This window comes from Mobula birostris, chromosome 7, assembly GCF_030028105.1.
Source record: "Mobula birostris isolate sMobBir1 chromosome 7, sMobBir1.hap1, whole genome shotgun sequence".
Taxonomy (NCBI): Eukaryota; Metazoa; Chordata; class Chondrichthyes; order Myliobatiformes; family Myliobatidae; genus Mobula; species Mobula birostris.
This window is the reverse complement of record NC_092376.1, coordinates 66035251-66059327: the sequence shown is the minus strand read 5'-3', so window position 1 is coordinate 66059327 and position 24077 is coordinate 66035251. Positions and strand designations below refer to the sequence as shown.

The 24077-nt window shown below is 42.2% G+C and overlaps 1 protein-coding gene across 17 annotated transcripts in view; it reads left to right on the top strand.

Annotated features, from left to right (window-relative positions):
• The window catches only part of picalma (phosphatidylinositol binding clathrin assembly protein a), a 173940-nt gene that overhangs the window by 15933 nt on the left and 133930 nt on the right, over window positions 1-24077 (top strand). The window lies entirely within an intron of this gene.

Here is a 24077-nt window from a genome sequence, read left to right as displayed (position 1 = left end):
TTTATACACTACACAATCATATTTTCTTCTAGCCCCCTCCCCATACAACTTTCTCTTCCATGTGTCTGTGGCTTCCTTTCACGTTTGTTCATCAGTTATTTCTTGTAGCAAATTCCTGTTCTAACCACCCCAATGGTAAAAAAAAATTCTTCTTATTCTCCAATTTATTATATTCATGACATTCTTCAAAATCAATATCTTAGTTTTCTGAACAAATACATTGGCATATGATTCTCAATTGATTCAGTAGCCTGAAGGTTAAGACTTTTAAAGTAAGTTGTGGTGTCAGCCTCAGTGAACAAAATTCAGATTCTAAAACTCTTGAATGATTCAGAGGAAGTTTGGGATACCAGGAAACTGAGACTACAGTTAGCCCTGCCTATCTGTGGGTTCCGCATGTGCTGATTCAACCCACCGTGGATCGGGAAAACCCGGAAGTTCTCTGTCCAGCAGTCATTGTTTGAGCATCTTTTCTTGTCATTATTCCCTAAACAACACAGTATAACAACTGCTACATAGCATTTACATTGTATTAGGTATTATAAGTAATCTAGAGATGATTTAAAGTATACGGGAGAATGTGCGTAGGTTATATGCAAATACTACGCCGTTTTATATAATGGACTTGAGCATCTGCGTTGCTTGGTATCCCCGCGGGGTTCTGGAACTAGTCCCCTGCGGATAAGGAGGACTGACTGTACAGCTACTCGAGTCCACTCTTCATCATAAACGGTCAGACCCAGGGATGTTATTAAGAATTTGTCTTTCTTTCCTTTCCATTGGCAGAAACTTTCTCCCTCTATGATGGAAATCATTGTGTTATGGAACTATTTAAAGCCTGTGATTAACAAAATAAAATATTGCTAGCTTTTCATCTTTTGTTGAGATGGAACATAATAATTTTCATTGAATGCTGCTGTCAAGAAAAATAAATTAACTGAGTTGATGTGTCTGTGTGGGACCTCAAGGTTCTCTGTCTAATAACATTTGTAGGATAAAAAGTCCATTATAGGTGGATTTGGTAAAATTGCTGAATTATCATTTCTATTTCTTTTGAGTAAATTAAGAAAAATCTAATGATGGAAAGCATTTATGGGAAATGCTGTAACTACATGGTTGGCATAACTAAAGTAATGTATGATGTGTTTTAGTATTGAAGTGCTTTAACAATAGTGAGGTAATGCATAAATTCTGATTCTATTAGATTTGACTGTGACATTAACCTTGATGACTGAACTTTGTAGACATTTGTGTGTTTGCATGTGCATATGTTTGCCTTTATGCATCCAAATAAAAAGGCCTGTTTCATTCTCTTAATTATGTAATGCCATGCACATTGTTTGCAATTTAGTGGATGGTAAATTAAATGTGGGGGAAAAAAGAATGAGAAGTTTTTGTTCCCTCCTGGATGGGCTTCAGCTTGGGGGCTGGGGTGGGAATGTGTTTCTTTTTGTTTTGGAGTTGGAAATTAGGGCTAGGATTTTTAATACACTATTTAATTGATTTCTGCTTCATCTTAAAATAGTTAAAAATAATTGAACCTTTGACCTGCAGTTAATAAAGATGTGATAAACATTTTTTTATGTGCAGATACACAAAGATTAATCTTACTGGTAATAAAATTATCTGACCTGTGAAGTTGACCTCTGAAGTTAACCTTTTGTCACATGCAGCGACTCTTTCAATTCAATTTGAAAGCAAATTTTGTTGGCTTCATGTTTTAGGGTATGATGCCAGATCAACAATCAACCAATTGATACAAGTGTCCCAGCTGCCAATTCAAATGCCAGCAACAGTACAAATAGACATTGTTTGACTTATCTAAAAATGGCCTTATGAACCCAAACAACAGTACCTCAGCTGGAAAGTGTGCCAGTTAACAAAATGACGTAGCAGCATTTTAATGTCAGAAAATGTGCCAGTTATTCATGTGGTTAGCACTGACAGCTGTTTACTTTTACACTGTAGAGATCATTCATTTCACGTTAACAGGACAGGCTTTTTTCTTGATGGGAATAGAGTTGATCCAAATCTAACATTGGTTTAAGTATACAGTTTCAATGCACCATTTCATGGGTCTTCCAATGTATAGAACAGGTGCAAAAGAGTAGAATTGCTAGTTGTTTATCTGCCAACAGTGCCTTCACAGCAGAAGTTATTGAAGTTGCAATGTAAACTGAATGCAGATACTGCTGTGAAGAATACTGCAGGATCGGGATTAAATAGTCACTGTATCCTCTCTCTTTTTGTCATCTGTCAAAAGAAGTTTTTTTTGTATGGAAGAAAGTAATTGAAGATTGTACAGCCTCTTGACTAGGATTGCCATCTTTAGTTTTATAAATGCTTGCTTGTTCTTCAATGAATGTGTCTTTCCTTTCTCCTTTTTTTGCTGCAATTAAGTGATTGTCCTATCTCATTTCATAAAATGTAATATTTGAGCACAAGATGTTGCTATGTGATATGTCTTAATGTATTAGTATTTAATTCATTGAAACATTTTTAAAATCAGTTTTAAAATGTTTAAAATAATTAGCAATTGCATGCACATATTCCTGTTTTCTGCAAGTGACCCTGGCAGATAACTTAATTTCACAAACTACAATAATGCTTGTACCTTGATGATTGATTTCATAAAAGGTAAGGAAATTTTCTGAAGACCCAAGATTTCACTTTTAACCCATCCTACTCCTATTGAGAAATGCTGATTGAATTTTGGCCATGGTAGATTCCTTCCGGTAAGAAAGAAGGTGGGGGGGGGGGGGATAATTTCCGATTGTAAAGTATATTTTACTAGTAGTTACAAATGTTTTCCACTCATGCATTACTTGTATTCTTGACAATTTTTGTGAAAAGTCAGGTTTAACATAAGAAAGTTGCAATGATTTTGGGGGCGGGGGAGGGGTGTGGGGTTGGTTGGATGAACACATGACAGCCCAAACAATCCATGTAGCATTTGCATTCCACATGAGAAAATTTGTAATTGTTTCCTCATTTGCCTTTACTACTTCCTCATTGATCCACATTACAAATCTATCTTGAATATTGATGGTTTCTTCCTTGGCCATTTACCTTCAAAGTGAATGCCACGGCAACATAACTGAAGCACTTTCACTACTCTCAGTTCCAAATCTCTTGTATCTGTGGTACTTGTCCCATTTGGTTAGTCTCTTGTCATACTTTCATCAAAGTAAATATGCCCCTGACCTCTTTAGCTGTGCAATTGTCTCCATTAATAAATCCCCACTAAAATTTTACTTTCATTATTCCCTTCATCTCTTGGCCTTTAAGCAGAGATACAAATTGTTACCAGAATTCTTTGGAGCTATTGAGCCCCACTCTTATTTCACAAAGTGTCAGACTGTTCCATTTTTCCAATTTCTTCTGGAATTTGAATGTTATCCTAGCTAGTTTTCTCCACAACATAGTATCTTCTTAATTCCATTGTCTCTGCCCTTTCCACCTTCTCGTAACAACTGTGAAGAATCTATCATGGACAACAAGAATAAGATCATTTTCCACTTCACCACCATGACCACCAACCTACAGTCTTGGTCTAAAGTTGAATATTTCTCTAATTTTTCTCCAATCTCTGCATGTCTGCACAGCCCAAACTGTCTTTTTTTTGGCTGTACACTGGAATTTCTTGATTTTATGAAAGTATTTAATTTTTTTTTCAAATGCAATTTTAAGCCGAATCTTGTAAATAGCAAGGGCTGGGCAAAATAGATTTTGAGCATAGTGTTTCTGTGGGCAGAGAGTTGTGTGCTATTCATCATAGTGAAAAATAGTTTCTTAAATTGAAGTATGTATTCTACAGAATCATTCTGTGGTGAAGATTCATTAATTTTTTTTGTAGATTAAAGAATACCATACTAAACTGCTGACTGTCTCCCAGATTTTCTTTCAGGATCTCATGTCAACTGAGATTAAGTTCTGTGTTCTATTCCTCCACTCTATCTTTTCTAACTATTGTCCGGACCTCAAGTTTTCTTTTCTCTTGACTGAATGTTTGTTGCATATTAAATTTGTGTTTCATATATCACAAAACCCTTTAGAATCCTTCCAATCCAGCTTCCAGACACTTCTCTTCAGTTCCTTCCTTAGCCATAATACCAAAATGATTCTCATTAAAACCACCAGTGTTACCATGTGATTATGAAAAGTAGAAATTGCCTAATTCACCCTTCTTAAATTGTCTTGGGCCTTGCATAGTTAACCCTGCCAATGTCCCTTCCTTGATGTCTGGCTGGTGGGACTACATCCAGTGCTAATGTTATGTTTGGAGTCCTGCAAAGAACTAAGCTTGGCGCTCTCCTAATTTCCATGAGTTGGTCCATCAGGAATGTCATGAAACAATTGTATCTGTTTGCTGATTCCACCTAGTATTTCTTCTTTTCTTTTCACATTCCATTCTGGCTACTGGAATGCATCTGACGTCCAATACTGAAAGAATGGGAATAACTTAACAAAAATGTCAGAAAGGCCGAAGCCATAATATTGGATCCCCTTCAAGCTTTCCTTGACTACCCATTCTGTTCCTCTGCCAGGCACTGAATTGGACATTTTCTCACCTTGCAGTAATTTCTTGACTCCACAACAAACTTCAGACCATGTTTCCACTTTGTCAAATCAGATTATTTTAATCTCTGTAATGCCACCTAGTTGGAGGAAATCAGCTGTGGTCAAACCTGGAGAGGGATGGGCTCCACCAGGTTTCAGATGCCCAAGACACGCCGCATGGTGAGCACACCCAAAGGCAACTTCATACCGGATCAGTCACAGCTCAGCTTACCAATGACCGCGCTATCCATCTCACACCAGGGCGGTCGTGATAAATGTGCTACTGGTGATTCGACACAGAAGACCTGTGGCAGAGAGAACATCACAATTGCCACATGGAATGTAAGAACGCTGAACCAAGCAGGGAAACTCAAGGAACTCGCACATGGGGTGGAAAGATACAACTGGCACGTCCTCGGGCTCTGTGAAGCCAGATGGAAGAACGCTGGAGAAGTGCATATTGGGAACGACATGTACTTTGTTATAGCGGAGAAGAGAACAGACAAGAAAATGACGCAGGGTTCCTAGTCAACAAATCCATCAAGAGCGCTGTCCTAGGATGCCAACCAGTGTCAAGCAGGCTCATGACCATCCGCCTGCGAGTAAAGCCATTCAACATCACAGTGGCACAAGTCTGCGCCCCAACAACAGACTATGACAATGAACACATTGAAGAATTCTACAAGAAACTACAAGATGTCATCGACAAGGTGGACAAAAAAGATATTTTGATCATTCAGGGTGACTGGAATGCCAAGGTGGGCAGAAACACACAAGATGACTGGGGGGATCTCATCAGCCCCTCATGCAATGACATTTCCAATGAGAGGGGACTAAGCCTGCTGGAATTTGCCGGTTATAGAACATGGTGCCGTCGAATACACTTGGAGAGCACAAAGCATCCCAAAGATGGACCTGGCATGCCCCCAAAGTTCAACATCACCAGATTGACTACATCCTGGTGTAAAGATGGCACAAATCTGGTGTGAGCAGACCGAAGACCAGAACATTCCCAGGAGCAGACGTGGGCAGTGATCGTGACCTTGACCTTGTCATGATGAACATCAGAGTGTGCTTGAGGAGAATCAACAAGCCAAAAAACAGCCGGCTGAGATTCGACCTTGAAAAACTGAAAGACCCTGCCATCTCTGAAGAATTTCAGGCAGCAATTGGGGGGAAGTTTGCACCAATACTCCTCCTTGATGAAGACCTGGAGACCACCACAAATAACTTTTAACACAGTGACGACGGAAACAGCAAACAAGATTCTGGGGAAAAGCCACCACAAGTCTAAACCATGGGTCACTTACAAGATACTGGATATGTGTGATACAAAAAGGAAATTAAAGAAAGATTAAAAACACAGCAGAGGGAAGAACAGAATACAGGAAAATCAACAAGGAAATCAGGAGGGAGATGAAGGATGCAAAGCAAAGGTGGATAGCCGAACAATGTACGGACATTGAAGACAGCCTCTCCAACAACAACACAAAGAAGACATTCCAACTGGTGCAAAATCTTACCAAAGAAAAACAAGCCAAAGTGAGCACCATCTAAGACAAAAAATGGCAAAAGTCTCACAAGAAAAGGAAATAGTGGAAAGGTGGACGGAGTACTGTTCAGAACTGTACAACTACCAGAGCAAAGGGGATCCAAGCGTGCTGAATGTGCAGGAATTTTCCAATGAGGATGACTATCCAATCATGTGTGAAGAAGTTGAAGCCGCAATACGATCACTGAAGTGCGGGAAGTCAGCAGGAGTTGACAACATCCCTGCTGAACTGCTGAAGCATGGAGGAGAGGCCACGATAGACTTGCTTACCACCATCTGCAATAAGATCTGGCAGCAGGTGATTGGCCGACACCTTGGACTCAGTTGGTGGTCATTGTGCTTCCCAGGAAAGGCAATCTCCAACTTTGCCAGAATTACATATCATCAGTTTGATCAGCCATGTAAGCAAGTTAATGCTCAGAATCATCTTGAACAGACTGAGACCTCAGGCAGAGTGCATCATTGCCGAGGAACAAGCAAGCTTCTGGAAGGGCAGAAGCACCACTGAGCAGATTTTCAACCTCCTCACCCTCTGAGAAACAACTTCAGCACCAGAAAGAGTTCTACCACGTCTTCATAGACTTCAAGAAGGTGTTTGACAGAGTCTGGCATGATGCCTTATGGGTACCATGAAGAAATTCAACATGGGGCAGAAACTGATTCATACAATTCATCAGCTTTACGCCAAGGCAACCAGTGCAGTACTTGCGCAGGGCACCATCAGGGAGTGGTTCCATACCTCTGTAGGAGTCCGTCAGTGCTACCTCCTCTCCCCCACTCTCTTCAACATCTTCCTGGAATGAATCATGAGTGTTGCCCTTGAAGATCATGTGGGCACAGTCAGCATCGAAGGGAGAAACATCACAAACCTAAGATTTGCTGATGACATTGATGGACTTGCAGGAAAAGAGGATGAACTAGCCAACCTGGTCAGCCACCTTGACAGAGCCTCCACAAAGTTTGGAATGGAAGTAAGTGCAGAGAAGACCAAGCTCATGGTAAATGCCAACAGTGCCATCACAACAGACATCTCAGTCCATGGTCAGAAACTTGAGACAGTGCAGCAGTTCAAATACCTGGGGGCAATCATCAGTGATGAAGGATCAAGACCGGAAGTCCTAGCAAAAACTGCACAGACAATGACTGCACTATCCAAACTCAAGACAATATGGAGGAACAGCAACATCACCATGATGTACAAGATCAGCCTCCTGCGTGCATTGGTATTGACCATCTTCCTGTATGTATGTGAGACATGGACCCTCACAGCAGAGCTACAGAGGAAGAAACAGGCATTAGAAATGAGATGCTATCGCAACATCTTGGCATCTGGTACTTAGACCATATCACAAACGAGCAGGTCTGTAAGACCATCCAGCACCACATTGGCCCCCATGAAGACCTCCTCACAACAGTGAAGAAAAGAAAGCTGAAATGGTACAGCCACATAACAAGATCTAGTGGCCTTGCAAAGACCACTAGTGGCCTTGCAAAGACCATTCTACAAGGAACCGTGGAGGGGAAAAGAAGGAGAGGTAGACAGAGGAAAAGATGGACAGACAACATTAAAGAATGGACAGGGAAAACATTCACGGTGACCCAGGCTCTGGCGCACAACCGTGACAGATGGAACAGACTGGTGCAAAGCTTGTCATGACAGCACCCCGAGGACTCCACCAGGAGTTAAGGGTGCAAGAAGAAGATTGCTGTATACTGTCTGATCTTATGATCTCTGTCTGCTGCTGGTGCCCTCTTCTGTCTTATTATTTCTAGACTTGACAATTTCAATGGATTACTGTTTCTCGGTGAATCTGAAGTTATCCAAACTATTTATGTACTAACTTGCACCAAAATTTATATACCATCTTGTAATTAGGTTTGACATTTACTTGAGAAATTTGTTTCAATAATGGCTCTGGTCTTTGTGGCTAAGCACAACTCAAACATTTATGAATTTATCCATACCATCCCTTGACCTTAACTGTCACATACTTACAAATACTGTTTGTAAACCTAATCGTCTTCCTCAGGCACAAGTTAGTCAATGACATGTCCCCCTCGAGACACCTCCTCGCAGGGCATGGTCGGAGCTTAATGCTCAATCCTGCTTGGCTGGATCTGAATTGCCTATTCCTGATTGGTTTGTTTGAATGAATTGCTAATTTTTAAGGCTAAACTCTCTTTGGGATGTGTGGTCCCAGTCTGGAGCTATCTTTACAGTCTTAGGACCCACAGTTAGGTCCTCCCCATGCTCCATCACAAGTGATTCCCTAATCTATCTCTTGTAGGCATTTATCCTGTGCAAACGTGGTCAGGAAATATCAGAGGCATTTTTAACACATTTAAACAATCAGAACAAGGCCATACAGTTTACCATGGAAGTAGAAAGTGAGGGTACTTCGCCATTTTCAGATGTTATGGTAAAACAGATGGTAGGCAAGTTGGAGTTAAATGTTTACAGGAAGATTTGCACAGACCCGTATCTGAATTTCCAGTTAAATCATCCAAAGAAGACAATGCTTGGCATTGTGTGAGGCATGGCATGGCACTAAGAACCTTGTGCACAACTACAGCTGCAAAGGAGGAAGCGTGCAAGAAGATCAGAAAAGCATTCAAGAAAAATGGCTACCCAAATGCACATATTGAGAAAGGAATGGGGTGTAACACAACACAACAAAAAACTTCCAGATAGAATAGTTATTGTGCTGTCGAGTGGCAGCTTAACTGAAAAGCTGAGATGAATTTGCCAAAAATATAGTGTCCAGTTAATAGCAAAAAATGAGGACATAATTAGAAAAAGGCTAAACAAAGTGCCACCTAGAAGACCTAAAAAAACTGTGTCAGGGAATTGTGTACTCCATATTTCTGTCACCATGCCAAGAAGTACATATTGGTGAGACTGGAAGGCCATTGAAGACCAGGAGAGCAGAACATAAGAGTGCCTTTTAAAAAAAGAGCAGAATGAAGTGGAATTGCCGAACACTGCCGATTGTGCTCATGTCAACCAAGGTTTGATGAGGCCGACGTCCTTGGCAAGGAAGAGAATGCCTACAAGAGAAAGATCAGGGAATCATGAGAGATGGAGCATGTGGGGGACCTAAATGTTGGTTACAAGATTGGAGAGATAGCTCTAGTCTGGGACCATACATTCCAAAAGAGGGTATGGCCCTTAAAAAAAGACCAATCAGAACATGGCCAATTCAAATAAACCAATCAGGAATAGGCAATTCAGATCCAGCCAATCAGGATGGAGCATTAAGCCCTGCCCGTGCCCTGATCACTCAAGAGAAGGTGTCTCCGGGGGACTGGTCACTTGACTAACTTGTGCCTGTTGGTCATAAAATGGTCAGATTTACTGTTGAAATGTTGCAATCAGTATTTGTAAGTATGTGACTGTTAAAGCCAAAGGATAGTATGGATAGATTTGATAACCAGTCACAAAACTTCCATAGTCAGTTATTTATAAATTCACAGAAGACACGAGGCACAGGAGATAAAACAGCTAATTGAGTGGTGTTGCTGCAACAGCCTTGCACTCATTGTCATCAAGAGCAAGAAAATGATAGTGGACTTCAGAAAGGGGAAGTTGGGAGAACACACACTGGTCTTTGTCGAGGGGTCACTGATAGAAAGAATGAGCAGCTTCAACTTCTTGGATGTCGAAATCTCTTGCGATCTATCCTGAGCCTAACACATTGATGCAATCACGAAGAGGAAAACTGGCGTGTCACCAAAGACTCTTGCGTATTTCTACAGTGGAGAGCTTTTTGGCTAGTTGCACCACAGCCTGTACGGAGGCTCTCATGCCTACGATTGCGAGAGGCTGCAGATGATTGTAGATGCAGAATCATGGCCACAGCTCTCCTCACTACTGAGGACATCTTCAAGATGCAGTGCATCAGAAAGGCAGCATCCATCATTAAGGACCCTTGCCATCCAAGGCCCACCCTTTTCTTGTTGCTACAGTCAGGGAAGAAGCATTGAAGAGCTGTATTCAGTGATTCAGGAACAGCTTCTACCTTTTGTCAGATTTCTGAGTGGGCCATGAATCTATGAACATTACCTCATTATCCCTTTTTGTTGCACTGGTTGTTTATTTCTTTGGATTGTGATGATGATAAAGCCCCTGTCGGTCAGGGTCAACCATGGATGTTGCATCCTAGCTATCTAGATGCGCAAGCCAGGGCACTACAATATGGAGAAAAGCCGCCACCCATGTTGCAAACTCCCTTTCTCCACGCATCTGATAAGCCCAAAGGAACAACAGAGTCCGATACACTTTGGTACCAGCAGCATCGCAGGAGTTGCCAGTCAGTGTAGGATGGCCTTAGGGACTCCAGCTCCAGATTTTTCCATCAAGGTTTACTCCTGAAGCTTTCTCCATGAGTAGGTATAGCTGCAAGGCAGCAAAGGTTTGAGATCAGAGTTTTTCTTCCAGGTGAGCTGCCAACCACGGCTGATGAGCCCCATCTGCCCAAAGTGACTGGTTAAGCTCCCAGTAGCCCGCCTTTACCCCTTCTCCTGTCAGTAGAAACGGTTCAGTGGAGCTTAGTAGCTAAGCCACATGTGAAGACCAGGAGTTGGATTGGTTGTCAGAGGCTATTAGAGACGTGCCATTGGAAGCAATGGCAAAGTGGGAGCTTATCCCCACTACCATCCCTGGCTATAAGCAACCTTAAGGAACCAAATGTACTGCTACTACAAAACAACAAATTTCACATCATATAAGACAGTGATAATAGACTTCATTGATTTGGAGTATGACTATTAACTTGCAAGGAATGAAGTCTGAAGTCCAACAAGTACTGCAGTTGCTGCTGTAAGTTGCTCATGGCTATTGTTTTCTAGTTCATTAGCAGTTGGTTTCTCAGACCAAGAATTGCAAATTAATTAATTGGCCAGATAACAAAATAAACCTTGTGCATTGCCAGCAGATGACTGTATAGTTTATTTTTAATTATCTGATCATTGTTTACCTTTGTAATTTTAAAGAGAGACCTGAAAGAAGGAAATAATATATTTTGCTTGTGGATGGAAATCCATAATATACAATCCGTGGCTACTTTATTAGGTACAGGAGTGGAACCCAGCATGGTCTTCTGCTGTTGTCGGCCATCCACTTCAAGGTTCAACATGTCTGTTCAGAGATGTTCTTCTGTACATCACTGTTGTAACACATGGTTATGAGTTACTGTTGCCTTCCTGTCAGCTTGAACCAGTCTGGCCATTCTCTTCTGACCTCATTAACAAAGTGATACTCATCTGTAGAACTCATTCTCACTAGATTTATTGGTTTTGGTTTGCACCATTCTCTGGAGACTTGTGCATGAAAATCCCAGGAGATCAGCAGTTTGAGATATCAAAACCTAATCATAAGACAATAAATACAAGAGCAGAATTAGGCCATTTGGCCCATTGAGTTTGCTCTGCCATTTTAACATGTCTGATCCAATTTTCTTCTCAGCCCCAATATTCTGCGTTCTCCCTGTATCCCTTCATACCATGACCGATCAAGAATCTATCAACCTTTGCCTTAAATGTACAAAAAGACTTTGTCTCCACAGCTGCATGTGGCAAAGAATTCCACAGATTCACCACTCTCTGGCCAAAGAAATTCCACCTCACCTTTGTTCTAAAATGACACCCCTCTATTCTGAGGCCGTGTCCTCTGGTCTTGGACTCTCCCACCAGAGGAAACATCCTCTCTCACATCCACTCTATCAAGGCCTTTCACCATTTGATAGATTTCAGTGAGGTCACCCCTCATTCTTCTGAATTCTGTTGAATACAGGCCTAGAGCCATCAAATACTCTTCAGATGACTAGGCATTCAATCATGGAATTTATTTTCATGAACATCCTTTAAATCCTCTCCAGTTTCAGCACATCCTTTCTCAGCTAAGGGTCCCAAAACTGCTCTCAGTACTCCAAGTGAGGCCTCACCAGCTTTATAAAGCCTCAATATTACATCCTTGCTTTTATATTCTAGTCCTCTTGAAATGAATGCTAACATCACATTTGCCTTCCTCACCATAGACTCAGCAAATTAACCTTTAGGGAATCCTGCACAAGGATTTCCAAGTTCCTTTGCCCCTCAGTTTTTTGTATTTTCTCTCCATTTAGAAAATAGTCAATCCTTTCATTTCCTGTACCACAGTGCATGACCATGCACTTCCCAACACTGTATTCCATCTGCCACTTCTTTGCCCATTCTCCTAATCTGTCGAAGTCCTTCTGTCGCCTCTCTACTTCCTCAAAACTACCTGCCCCTCCACCTATCTTCATATTGTCTGCAAACTTTGTAACAGAACTATCAACTCCATCATCCAAATCATTGACATATTGTAAAAAGAATTGGTCCCGGAGGCGCTAGTGAGATGAGTGCAGTATAGACGTGTTTTCTCGAGCTCCTCATGGCACACCAAACTTTACGAGTTAAAACTGCCTTTTTGAACACTTGACTCTCAATTTTTGTTGCAAGAACTCCGTTGTTTGTTTCTCTTTTACACCACCAAAAAGTGTAACATGAACACGTCCAGTAAAACAGCATGAGGCGGAAAGCGAGCCGCTCACCCACTAGCCGATGCTGCAGCTAACATTAGCCAGGACCAAGCTAGCAAGAACCCTTCAGACATGTCGTCAGCTGAAGAGGAAGACGAGCTTCCTCTTATCTGGCAGAAAATGTCAAACAAGCTTTTGCAGTCCTTCAACGAGTGGTTTGACAAGTTTGAGCACAGTTTCCAGAGTCTGTTGTCCGTCCAGCAAGCGCTCACTGTGAGACTGTTGAGCACCGAAAATCAGATCGCTGACCACGAGCAGTGAATCTACGCCGTAGAAACTTCAGTCGCTGAGCTGCAGCAAGAAAATAAGAGGCTGCGGGCCAAGCTTTCAGATCTGGAAGGGAGATCCAGATGCAATAACATAAAGATTGTTGGCATCCCAGAAGGCAAGGAGAAAGGGAGGCCGACTAAATTTGTAGAGCGCACCGCACACAACAGCCCAAACCACCGAAAGGCTCAAGGCCTCGCATGATAATTGCACGGGTGTGTTTTGCACAGGAGGAAGAAAAGATTCTGCAGCTTGAGAGGCAACTCTCGATGGATTACAGAGGTCATCGAATCTTAATCTTCCCTGATGATACCGCGGAGGTTATGGAGCAACGGCGGAGTTTCCGTGAGGTGCTGAAAGAGAAGGAGGTCCGGCATTTGCTACGTTTCCCAGCCAGGCTCCATGTTCATCACCAAGGGCAAATAAAAGTATTCAGCAACCCGGTTGAAGCCAAGACTTTTGTAGACCAAAAACTTTGAAAGGCTATTTTTCACAACATAAATGAAGAGAGTCTAAATGTCTCTTAGCGGACTTTAATCATGTCAGTTCTTTTTTTCTGTCCTCAATTTGTTCTTTACTATGTGTGCTAATGAGGGGCTGTTAGTTGGAGGTGTTTTTCTCCACTTTTGTCCAGTTGGTTTTTGCTGGCTGCCAGACTGAATGTTAAGTTTATGTTTCATTACAAGGCAAAAGGTACCACAAATGAATAATACTCTTGACTCCATATCCTTGGTCTCTTGGAATGTGCGTGGTTTAGGTCACCCAATAAAGTGAGGTAAAGTCTTTGCACATTTTAAGTCATTGAAATCTGACATTATATTCTTACAAGAAACTCACGTTAAAGCCACTCAGCATAGGAAACTCAGGGCTAATTGGATTTCACAGGTCTATTAGGCACCTTTCACATCAAAAGCCAGAGGTGTTGCCATTCTCTTCCATAAGACTGTGCCTTTTCGTTTTCATTCATTCACAATTGATCCAAATGGCAGGTTTATAATTTTAACTGGGCATATCAATCTACTTCCCATTACTCTGGTAAATGTTTACGGGCCGAACTCGGACGATCCAGGTTTTTTTCTGTAAGGTGTTTTGACTTGATCCCAGATAACAATTCAAGCCACATATTGATTGGGGGTGACTTTAATTGCTACCCGGACCCGTATTTAGATAGGCTATCCTCTGCCCTCCCACCCAATATTCTTGCTGTGCAAACTCTTAATGATTTGAAGTCGAAGAAGGTGGTGGATATTTGGACACCCATCTGACCGTGATTATTCTTCTTATTCTCATGTGCACAGATCATACACATGGATCGATTTTTTTTTTTGTCGACTCCAGATTAATCTCTGACTACACCAAATATCACAGCATAATAATATCTGACCATAGTCCTGTCAATCTCAAGCTTCAGCTATCCCTCCCTAAGCAAGCCTATAACTGGCGCTTTAATCCCTTTTTGCTCAAGAATCAAGCATTTAAAGAATACATTACGATGCACATCTTGCGGTTCCTTGAGACCAATGACAACAGCGAGGTGAATGACTCAACACTGTGGGAAACACTTAAACTGTATATCAGAGGACAAATTACTTCTTATGAAGCAACACCGAAAAGGGCTAAGCGAGGTCGATTGGAAGGGATTGAGAAAGAATTACTAGCGGCTGAACAGGCTTACAAAAACTCCTTACTCCAATCAGATTATAATAACATTCTCAAATTAAAATACAAATACAACTCCATTCTAGGGGAACAAATTGGCAACATACTACTTAAACAGCGACATTTTGAGTTTGGTGACAAACCATAGAAGTTATTGGCAAGGCAGTTAAAAGGAGAACAAGCAAAACGAGCCATTTACAAAATAAAAGCCAAATCTGGCCTGATGCTTACGGACTTGAAAGATATTAACAAACGATTTAGTGAGCTCTATTCAGAAATTTACACCTCCAAATCAACAGTTACACAGGAAGATTTTGATAAATTTTTTGATCCGCTTCACTTCCCACAATTAGATGCACCTTTCAGGGAGAATTTGGATTTGGATTTTTCGCTATTTGAGTTACAGGATACCATCAAAGCATTTCCCACCGGTAAGGCGGTTGGACCGTACGGGTTCGGGCCAAAGTTCTACAAAGCCTTCCGAGATGTCCTTACACCGACTTTGCTGAGAATGGTTCGGGATACCTTTAAAAACAAGAGGCTCCCACCCTCTCTCAGTGAAGCAAAAAAAATAGTTAAAGACGAAACGGACCCTGGAAGTTACAGGCCAATTTCACTACTAAATTATGATCTGAAAATAATTACAAAAGTGTTAGCAAATTGGCTCAGTAAGCATATAGTAAATATCATTCAGCTGGACCAAACGGGATTTATCCCGGGCAGGTGCTCCTTCTGTAATGTCCGCAGAATTCTCAATATTTTGTATGCCGATTATGGGAAAGATGATAAAGCTGCTATACTGTCTCTAGATGCCCACAAGGCATTCAATATGGTAGAGTGGCCCTATCTAATTGCAACACTCAAGAAGTTTGGATTGCGCGATACTTTTATAGAATGGGTCAAAATATTATATACTAATCCAAAATCCTTCTTTCTCACAAATGGGGATAAATCCAATTCGTTCTCTCTGCAATGTGGTGTTCACCAAGGGGACCCATTGTCCCCCTCTGCTGTTTAACATAGCGCTGGAGCCCCTGGCAATTGGCATTAGGGGCCACACACACTTTAAAGGTATTAAACCATAGAAACTACAGCACAGAAACAGGCCTTTTGGCCCTTCTTGGCTGTGCCGAACCATTTTCTGCTAGTCCCACTGAATAGAAATATTGAGACCCGTGTGACTCTGTATGCGGACGACCTCCTAGTCTGTCTAGCTGACCCAGCGGTCTCTATTCCCATCCTACTAGAATATATAAATTCCTTGGGGAGTATTTCTGGCTATACCATAAATTGGGGAAAGAGCGAATTCATGCCCTTAGTGGATCAATTTACTGAAGACTTCCTGAAAAAGTTGCCTTTTAGAGTAGAGGAGGACTGTTTCACCTACTTGGGGATTAAACTGATTAAAAAGAACCCAAAGCATCTTTTCAAATTTTACTTTATAGAATTATTAGAAAAACTCAGAACAAATATCGAGTCCTGGAGGATACTGCCCTTATCCATGATTGGACGGGTAAATGCGATTAAAATGGTGAGCCTACCTGGGTTTCTATATCCTTTTCAAAACCTGCCTATATATTTAAGTGCATCCTTTTTCAAGAAACTTGATTCTATCATATTGCCCTTTGTGTGGGGCTACAAATCACACAGGATATCTAAGGCTCACCTACGCAAACCTCTTAAGAAGGGCGGTCTTAGTCGGCCAAATTTCAAACATTACTACTGGGCAGCTAACTCCAGGGCTCTTACATACCGGAAATGTGGAGGTGCTGAGACCCAAGAAAAACCTTTATGGCTACAGCTGAAAGCCTCTGTTGTTAAATATACTTCACTTCCTGCTCTTCTGCTTTCCACTTATGCCTCAACAGACAAGCTAATCCAACAAAACTTTACCTTAAAGAATTCTTTATGAATATTAAACCAGATAAAAGTGGCTCACCAAACTCCCAGTGTTTCCATACACACTCCCATTTGTCAAAATCATTCATTCAAGCCCAGACAATTAGTTGGGGTGTTTGCAGTCTGGGGAGAGAGAGGGGGGTATCAAAACTTTTAGATCTGTACATTGATGGCCAATTTGCATCATTCACACAATTAAGCACTAAGTTCAACCTTCCAAATTCACATTTTTTTCGCTATCTCCAAGTCAGACACTACGTTAAGGAAAAGTGCCCACACTTCGAGCCTACTTCCACCACCCATCCCTTTCTTGAAAACCTCTTGCTCCCTCCAGACTCCAAATAGTTAATATCAAAATTTGTGAATTGCTTTACTCCTTTGGTCCCTACAGATTTTATTAGGGAAGCCTGGGCCAGGGAGTTGAACTCAAAGATAGCAGCGGAACTTTGGGAGGAGGCAATGTCCCGGGTTCATTGTTGTTCTATTAATTCATGCTACAGATTAATCCAGTACAAGGTGTTGCATAGATTGCATTATTCAAAAACAAAACTGAATCGCATCTTCTAATCTGTGTCTCCTGAATGCAATAAGTGCCGCTCTGCTGAGGGCTCACTAGCACATCTTTTCTGGTTTTGCCCTACACTATACAACTTTTGGACTGCAATTTTTGAGTGGCTCTCAAAAGTCTATTCTAGAGACATTCAGTCCAATCACGACACCTCCATCTTTGGATGCTCTGCAGAGACTCTTGAGTTGCCACATGATATGCAGATTGCTCTGCATCTAGGAATGGTGGTGGCTAAGAAACTTATTCTTCTGACCTGGAAGTCTACTACTCCACCCACCTTCGCACACTTGCTCAAGGAGATGTTGTCTGTTATACAAATGGAAAGATTGCGTCTACACAAACCCAATACACAGAATACATTTGAGAGAATATGGGGACTCTTATTGGCTCAGTGTCATATTACCTCACATATGTAGTGACCTTGACCTGTCTAGTCTCATGAGTGGGTGTGGTGCCTAACCGGATTTCTTTATTCATTTTACTTTACATTGCTTCCGTGATGTCACTATTGTGTTAACTCTTTATCTGAAAGTTTATTTATGTAATCCTGTAAATTGTCTGGCAGCTTTTTTTTTGTTCTTGATTTGTTTTGTCTGTGCTCCACTTGGAGCTGTATTTCCTTTGTATTGTTTTGTACATCTTCAACATATTTTGTCTTTGTAAAACTGAAAATTGTAAATAAACTATTTAAAAAAAAAAGGAATTGGTCCCAACACAGACCCCCGCAGAAGACCACTAATCACCCGCAGCCAGTCAGAAAAGGCTCCCTTTATTCCCACTCTTTGCCTCCTGCCAATCAGCCACTGCTTTATCCATGCTAGAATCTTCCCTGTAATACCATGTACTTTGGTAGCTTGTTAAGCAACCTCATGTGTGGCATCTTGTCAAACGCCTTCTGAAAATCCAAGTACACGACATCAACTGATTCTTCTTTGTCTATCTTGCTTGTTACTTCTTCAAAGAATTCCAACAGATTTGTCAGACAAGATTTTCCCTTGAGGAAACCATGCTGACTACATCCTATTTTATTATGTGCTTCTAAGTACCCTGAGACCTAATCCTTAATAATCACCTCAACATCTTCCCAACCACTGAGGTCAGACTAACTGGCCCATAGTTTCCTTTCTTCTTCCTTTCTCCCTTCTTGAAGAGTGGAGTAACATTTATAATTTTCCTGTCATCTGGAATCATTCCAGAATCTAGTAATTCTTGAAACAACATTATTAGTGCCTCCATGGTCTCTTCAGCCACACTTTCAGAACTCTGGGGTGTACACCATCTGGTCCAGTTGACTTGTCTACCTTCAGACCATCCAGTTTCCTCAAGACCCTTCTTTCTAGTTATGGTAACTACACACTTCGTGTCCCCTGACAACTGAAACTTCCACCATACCGCTAGTGTCATCCACATTGAAGACTGATGCAAAATACTTATTCAGTTCGTCTGCCATTTCCTTGTCCCCCATTTCCACCTCTAGCATTTTTTTTTCCTGCAGCCACTATCTAATCTCGCCTCTTTTACACTAGGTTTTTGAAGAAACTTTTTGCATCCTCCAATATTACTGGCTGGCTTACTTTATTATTCCATCTTTACTTTAATGACTTCTTAGTTGCCTTCCATTGGATTTTAAAAGCTTCCCAATCCTCTAACTTCCCACTAATTTTTGCCCTGTTTGGCTTTTATGTTGGCCTTGACTTCTCTTGTTAGCCACTGTTATGTCATCTCACCTTTAGAATACTTCTTCCTCTTTGGGATGTATATATCCTGTGCTTTGTGAATTTCTTCCAGAAATTTCAGTCATTGCTGCTCTGCTGTCATCCCTGCCAATGTTCTTTTCCAATCAATTCTGGGCAACTCCTCTCTCATGCCACTGTAATTCCCTTTTATTCCACTGTAATACTGATACATCTGACTTTAGCTTCTCAAATTTCAGAGTGAATTTGATCATATGATTACTTGCCCCTAAGGGTTCTTTTACCTTAAGCTCTTTAATCATTTCTGGTTCATTGCACAACATCCAATACAGAATAGCTGATCCCCTAGTAGGCTCAAACACAAGCTGCTCTAAAATGCCAACTCACAGGCATTCCCTTCCTGGAATCCAGTACTAATCTGATTTTCCCAAATTTTCTTCATACTGAAATCCCCCATGACTACTGCAACATTGCTCTTTTGATGTGCATTTTCTATTTCTCATTGTAATTTGTAGACCACATCCTTACTACTGTTTTGGGTCTGTCTACAACTCCCATCAGGGTCTTTTTGCCCTTATAGTTCTTTAGCTCTGTCTACAATGATTCTTCTCCAAACCCTATGTCACTCTTTCAGATGATTTGATTTCATGTTTTACTAACAAAGCAACGCCACCCCCTCTGATTTTCTGCCTGACTTTTCAATACAATGTATATCCCTGGACATTAAGCTCCCAGTTGCAATCATCTTTCAGCTATGGTTCAGTGATGCCTACATCACCATACATGCCAATCTGCAACTGTACAAGTCCATCTACCTTATTTTATGTACTGTGCATATTCAGATATAACTCCTTCAGTTCTGTATGCACTGTTTTTGTTTTTGTCTTGCTTTTACATTGAAACTCATCCTGCTGACTGTAATTACGCCCCATCATCAGCCTCTGGGGATGGGACCCAGAGCGATAGAGCACTAAAAGAAGTGCATGTAGTAAAGCCAGATCTAACATACAGAGAGGCTTTGAGGAAAGAGAAGTAGAATAAAGGCTGTAAAGGTAGTAAGGTAGAAGGGCTGAAATGTGTGTACCTCAATGCAAGAAGCATCAGGAACAAAGGTGATGAACTGAGAGCTTGGATACATACATGGAATTATGATGTAGTGGCCATTACAGAGACTTGGCTGGCACCAGGGCAGGAATAGATTCTCAATATTCCTGGATTTCAGTGCTTTAAAAGGGATAGAGAGGGTGGAAAAAGGGGAGGAGGGGTGGCATTACTGTCAGGGATACTATTACAGCTACAGGAAGGGTGGGTAACGTAGCAGAATCCTCTGAGTCAGTATGGGTGGAAGTCAAGAACAGGAAGGGAGCAGTTGGTATTCTATAGGCCCCCTGGTAGCAGCAGAGATACAGAGGAACAGATTGGGAGGCAGATTTTTGGAAAGGTGAAAAAATAACAGTGTTGTTATCATGGGTGACTTTAACTTCCCTAATATTAATTGGCACCTGATTAGTTCCAAGGGTTTAGATGGGGCAGAGTTTGTTAAGTGTGTCCAGGACAGATTCCTGTCACAGTGTGTGGATAGGCCGACTAGGGGGAATGCCATACTAGATCTAGTACTAGGTAATGAACCGGGTGAGGTCACAGATCTCTCAGTTCTGCTCACTCTCAGTGGGTGAGCATCTGGGGGACAGTGACCACGGCTCCCTGACCTTTAGCATTATCATGGAAAAGGATAGAATCAAAGAGGACAGGAAAATTTTTAATTGGGGAAGGGGAAATTATGAGGCTATAAGGCTAGAACTTGTGGGTGTGAATTGGAATGATGTTTTTGCAGGGAAATGTACTATGGACATGTGGTTGATGTTTAGAGATCTCTTGCAGGATGTTAGGGATAAATTTGTCCCGGTGAGGAAGATAAAGAATGGTAGGGTGAAGGAACCATGGGTGTCAAGTGAGGTGGAAAATCTAATCAGGTGGAAGAAGGCAGCATACATGAGGTTTAGGAAGCAAGGATCAGATGGGTCTATTGAGGAATATAGGGAAGCAAGAAAGGAGCTTAAGAAGGGGCTGAGAAGAGCAAGAAGGGGGCATGAGAAGGCCTTGGCGAGTAGGGTAAAGGAAAACCCCAAGGCATTCTTCAATTATGTGAAGAACAAAAGGATGACAGGAGTGAAGGTAGGACTGATTAGAGATGAAGGTGGGATGATGTGCCTGGAGGCTGTGGAAGTGAGCGAGGTCCTCAATGAATACTTCTCTTCGGTATTCACCAATGAGAGGGAACTTGATGGTGAGGGCAATATGAGTGAGGTTGATGTTCTGGAGCATGTTGATATTAAGGGAGAGGAGGTGTTGGCGTTGTTAAAATACATTAGGACGGGTAAGTCCCCGGGGCCTGACGGAATATTCCCCAGGCTGCTCCACGAGGCGAGGGAAGAGATTGCTGAGCCTCTGGCTAGGATCTTTATGTCCTCGTTGTCCATGGGAATGGTACCGGAGGATTGGAGGGAGGCGAATGTTGTCCCTTTGTTCAAAAAAGGTAGTAGGGCTAGTCCGGGTAATTATAGACCAGTGAGCCTTACGTCTGTGGTGGGAAAGCTGTTGGAAAAGATTCTTAGAGATAGGATCTCTGGGCACTTAGAGAATCATGGTCTGATCAGGAACAGTCAGCATGGCTTTGTGAAGGGCAGATCGTGTCTAACAAGCCTGACAGAGTTCTTTGAGGAGGTGACCAGGCATATAGATGAGGGTAGTGCAGTGGATGTGATCTATATGGATTTTAGTAAGGCATTTGACAAGGTTCCACACAGTAGGCTTATTCAGAAAGTCTGAAGGCATGGGATCCAGGGAAGTTTGGCCAGGTGGATTCAGAATTGGCTTGCCTGCAGAAGGCAGAGGGTGGTGGTGGAGGGAGTACATTCAGATTGGAGGATTGTGACTAGTGGTGTCCCACAAGGATCTGTTCTGGGACCCCTACTTTTCGTGATTTTTATTAACAACATGGATGTGGGGGTAGAAGGGTGGGTTGGCAAGTTTCCAGACGACACAAAGGTTGGTGGTGTTGTAGATAGTGTAGAGGATTGTCAAAGATTGCAGAGAGACATTGATAAGATGCAGAACTGGGCTGAGAGGTGGCAGATGGAGTTCAACCTGGAGAAGTGTGAGGTGGCACACTTTGGAAGGACAAACTCCAAGGCAGAGTACGAAGTAAATGGCAGGATACTTGGTAGTGTGGAGGAGCAGAGGGATCTCGGAGTACATGTCCACAGATCCCTGAAAGTTGCCTCACAGGTGGATAGAGTAGTTAAGAAAGCTTATGGGGTGTTAGCTTTCATAAGTCGAGGGATAGAGTTTAAGGGTCGCGATGTAATGATGCAGCTCTATAAAACTCTGGTTAGGCCACACTTGGAGTGCTGTGTCCAGTTCTGGTCGCCTCACTATAGGAAGGATGTGGAAGCATTGGAAATGGTACAGAGGAGATTTACCAGGATGCTGCCTGTTTTAGAAGGTATGCATTATGATCAGAGATTAAGGGAGCTAAGGCTTTACTCTTTGGAGAGAAGGAGGATGAGTGGAGACATGATAGAGGTGTACAAGATAATAAGAGGAATAGATAGAGTGGATAGCCAGCACCTCTTCCCCAGGGCACCAGTGCTCAATACAAGAGGACATGGCTTTAAGGTAGGGGATGGGAAGTTCAAGGAGGATATTAGAGGAAGGTTTTTTACTCAGAGAGTGGTTGGTGCGTGGAATGCACTGCCTGAGTCAGTGGTGGAGGCAGATACACTAGTGAAGTTTAAGAGACTACTGGACAGGTATATGGAGGAATTTAAGGTGGGGGCTTATATGGGAGGCAGGGTTTGAGGGTTGGCACAACATTGTGGGCCAAAGGGCCTGTACTGTGCTGTACTATTCTATGTCTATGTTCCTCACCACACATGGCCTCTGTTTGTAAACCAGCCACCTCATTTTCAGCACAATCATCAGCCTTTCCTACAATACTTCTTGTATTGACATATATGCAGCTCAGGACACGTTGCACTATGCTGACCCTTTTGATTCCTGACTTTATCTGAGATCTTACCAACATCTGCCCCTACAACCTCTCCACTAACTGTTCTGGCACTCTGCTTTCCATTCCCTTGTAACTCTTGTTTAAACTCCACCATACAGCATCAACAGACCTCCCTGCTAAGATATTATTCCCTTCCCATTAGGATATTAATTCCCAGTGATCTAAAAATCATAAGCCCTCCCTCCTACACCAACTCCTTAGCCACCTATTAAACTGAGTAACCTTCCTAGCTCTCGGTTCACTAGCATGTGGCACAGGTAGCAATCCTGAGATCACAACCCTGGAGGTTCTGCCCTTTAACTTAGCATCTAACTCACTAAATTCCCTCTGTAGGACCTTATCACCTGTCATAACCATGTCATTGGTACCTACATGGACCATGACTTCTGGTTGTTCACCCTCCCACTTAAGGATGCTGAGGACTGGATCCAAGGTATCCTGGACCCTAGCACCCAGGAGGCAACATATTTTCCGGAATCTCGTTCTTGCCCACAGAACATCCTGTCTGTTCCCCTAACTAACAAATCCCCTATCAGCATGGCATGCCTCTTTCTTCCTGCCCCCCACCCCCACACTCCTTCTGAGTTGCAGAGCCAGGCTCAGTGCCAGAGACCTGACCAACTGGCTGTTTAACCCCTTTCCTCCTCTTTGACTGTCACCCAGTCTTGGGTCCTGCACCTTGGGTGTAATTACCTCTCAATTTCTCCTAGCCATCACCCCCACAGAGTGTTAGAAGTTGCAGCTGGATGCAGTTCTCGCAGTTTCAGCCATTTGGGGCGCTGGAGGTCTCCCTTCCTTACCACATCCTGCAAGAGGAGCATTCCACTATTCTGCCTGGCATCTTTGCTGCTGTAGTTAAGCAGATATAAAGGAAGAAAGGAGAAAAAGAAATTTAACCTTGAGCATTTTTTCTGCCTTTTCTGATTGAAGCCTCAGGATTACCACTGACTCTTTACCGAGTAATTACTCCATGGTAAAAGTCACTTGGATCACATTTCTTCCCCTATTCTAAATCAAAATCAAAAAACATAGTATGAGCTATTAATATCCCTTATGCCAATGGGTAATGAGCACTTACTTGAGACTGCCTTGATGTTGGCAGCGGCATAAAGGTAACATGCAGGGGTTTTCATGTGGGCATACTTTTCTTGATGTTTCATCGATTAGCCCACTACATCTTCTGAGGGCTCGACGATGGCTTCTGGTGTCCCAGAGTCACCCCCCCCCCATGTGTTTTCTCACTCTC